Raw genomic sequence first — 3,479 nt, 5'->3', positions numbered from 1 at the left:
GTGATACAATAAAAGGTTTTGTCGATCCTAAGGATGCTAAAAGGTATGCTGGCTCCAGCAATCCTTCTATGGACTAGAGCAAGCATCTCGGAGTCGGAATATATGCTTTGATGGAGTGATCAAAGCTTTTAGGTTTATACAATGTTTGCTAGAAACTTGTATTTACAAGAAAGTGATCGGGAGCGCTACAATATTTCTGATAAGTATATGTGGATGACATATTGTTGATTCGAAATAATGTAGAATTTCTGGAAAGCATAAACAGTTGATTTTCAAAGGAAGACCTGGATAAAACTGCTTACATATTGGGCATCAAGATCTATAGAGATAGATCAAGACGCCTGATGATACTTTCAAAGAACGCACACCTTGACATGTTTTTGAAGGAGTTCAAAATAGATCAGTCAAAGAAGGGGTTCTTACCCGAGTTTTAAGGTGTGAAGTTGAGTAAGACTCAAAGATTGACCACGACAGAAGAAAGAGGAAGGACGAAGGTCGTCCGCTATGCTGTTGTCATAGGCTCTATACGGTATGCCATGCTGAGTACCGCACCAGATGTGTGCCTTGTCACATGTCTGGCAAGAGGGTACAAAGGTGATCTAGGAGTGGATCACCAGATGGCGGTCAAAATTATCCTTAGAGGAATAAGGAAATGTTTCTCGGTTATGGAGGTGATAAAGAGTTCGACGTAAAGAGTTATGTCGCTGCAAGCTTAACACCTATCCGGATAGCTCTGAGTAGAGATACCGGATACGTTTAATGGAGCAACAATTTGGAATAGCTCCAAGTGGAACGTGGTAGCAGCCTCTACGACATGACATAAAGTTTTGCAAAATACATAGGGATCTGAATATTGCAGACCCATTGACTACAACCTCTCTCACAAGCATAATATCATCAAACCCAGAACTCATTGAGTGTTAATCACATAGTGATGTGAACTAGATTATTGAGTCTAGTAAACTCTTTGGATGTTGGTCACATGGCGATGTGACCTGTGAGTGTTAATCACATGGCGATCTGAACTAGATTATTGACTCTAGTGCAAGTGGGAGACTGTTGGGAATATGCCCTAGAGGCAATAACAAATTGGTTATTATTATATTTCCTCGTTCATGATAATCGTTTATTATCCATGCTAGAATTGTATTGATAGGAAACTCAGATACATGTGTGGATACATAGACAACACCATGTCCCTAGTAAGACTCTAGTTGACTAGCTCGTTGATCAATAGATGGTTACGGTTTCCTGACCATGGACATTGGATGTCATTGATAACGGGATAACATCATTAGGAGAATGATGTGACGGACAAGATCCAATCCTAAGCCTAGCACAAGATCGTGTAGTTCGTATGCTAAAGCTTTTCTAATGTAAAGTATCATTTCCTTAGACCATGAGATTGTGCAACTCCCGGATACCGTAGGAGTGCTTTGGGTGTGCCAAACGTCACAACGTAACTGGGTGGCTATAAAGGTGCACTACGGGTATCTCCGAAAGTGTCTGTTGGGTTGGCACGAATCGAGACTGGGATTTGTCACTCCGTGTAACGGAGAGGTATCTCTGGGCCCACTCGGTAGGACATCATCATAATGTGCACAATGTGACCAAGGAGTTGATCACGGGATGATGTGTTATGGAACGAGTAAAGAGACTTGCCGGTAACGAGATTGAATAAGGTATTGGGATACCGACGATCGAATCTCGGGTAAGTATCGTACCGATAGAAAAAGGGAATTGTATACGGGATTGATTGAATCCTTGACATCGTGGTTCATCCGATGAGATCATTGTCGGTGTCAAAACCGGCGGATCTCGGGTAGGGGGTCCCGAACTGTGCATCTAGGCTGGATGGTAACAGGAGGCAAGGGACACGAAGTTTTACCCAGGTTCGGGCCCTCCCGATGGAGGTAAAACCCTATGTCCTGCTCGATTAATATTGATGATATGGGTAGTACAAGAGTAGATCTACCACGAGATCAGAGAGGCTAAACCCTAGAAGCTAGCCTATGGTATGATTGTTGTATATGTTGTCCTATGGACTAAAACCCTCCGGTTTATATAGACACTGGAGAGGGTTAGGGTTACACAAAGTCGGTTACAAAGGTAGGAGATCTGAATATCCGTATCGCCAAGCTTGCCTTCCACGCCAAGGAAAGTCCCTTCCGGACATGGGACGAAGTCTTCAATCTTGTATCTTCATAGTCCAGGAGTCCGGCTAAAGGTATAGTCCGGCTATCCGAATACCCCCTAATCCAGGACTCCCTCAGTAGCCCCTGAACCAGGCTTCAATGACGATGAGTCCGGCGCGCAGATTGTCTTCGTCATTGCAAGGCGGGTTCCTCCTCCAAGTACTTCATAGAAGATTTTGAACACAAAGATAGTGTTCGGCTCTGCAAAATAAGTTTCCACATATTGCCACAGAGAGAATAACATTTACACAAATCTAATCTGCTGACGTATTCCGTAGTGTGACACACCACGGCTAAGCCTTTATCCGAGTCGTTTCATTATCCTACCTCAGTGCGTCATGCGAGGCGGTTTCCTTGGCACGTCTTGTTAAAGCAGAGATCGTGTCCCCTTATTCCGGGATTCTCATCAATACGGGTGTGGGTAACCCAACCGCTTCTAGGACTCCTAGATTATAGGCAAGTCCAAACGAACATGGAGAGGACGCTTTATATTCACCCTCTTTATAAAGGGACAAGGCTTTTATTTTTCCCTCCCGTGCTCAATCGAATCCTTCCCCCGCCTCAAGCTCAAACGCCCAAAGTTCAGGTCAGATGTTCCGTACCTTCAGTCATGTCCGGATCTAGCCTTCAAGGCTGATGGGTGCCTTCCTCCGTCACGGAAGAGGACATCATAAAGTTGAGGGAGGCCAGATATCTGACCGCCGAGATTTTGCATCGGCTGCCTCCCCAGGGGCAGGCCGTCCCCTCCGCCGAACCCAACGAGAGCGTCATGTTCGTCTCCCACTTCCTCCGAGGTATAGGCCTTGCTCTGGATCCTTTCGTCAGGGGCTTGATGTTTTATTACGGGCTAGATTTCCATGATCTAGCTCCGGACTCCTTTCTTCATATCACGACATTTATTGTCGTGCGCGAGGCCTTCCTCCGAGTTACCCCTCACTTTGGCCTATGGCTCAAGACCTTTGAAGTAAAGCCGAAGATGATCGAGGGGCAACATGCGGCGTGTGGAGGTGCCTCAATACACAAGATGACGGGAGCTTCATGGCCCAAAGGTTCCATTCCAGAGGTGTCTGAATTGTGGCAACATGAGTGGTTCTATATCACGTCTCCTAGAAGTGCCAAGTGGGCGGCCGCCCCCGTTTTCCGCTCGGGCCCTCCACCACAACTGATGTCATGGATTAGCAGAGGACTGAGGTGGGGTCCAGCCAAGGACATGCCTATACTGCAAAGCCGCATTCGAGATCTCTTTAATGGAGATTTCAGTTTGGTTGCGGTAATACAAGTTAT

Source organism: Triticum dicoccoides, chromosome 3A, assembly GCF_002162155.2.
Source record: "Triticum dicoccoides isolate Atlit2015 ecotype Zavitan chromosome 3A, WEW_v2.0, whole genome shotgun sequence".
Classification (NCBI taxonomy): Eukaryota; Viridiplantae; Streptophyta; class Magnoliopsida; order Poales; family Poaceae; genus Triticum; species Triticum dicoccoides.
The sequence above is the reverse complement of the archived record's forward strand: the minus strand, read 5'-3'. Positions refer to the sequence as shown.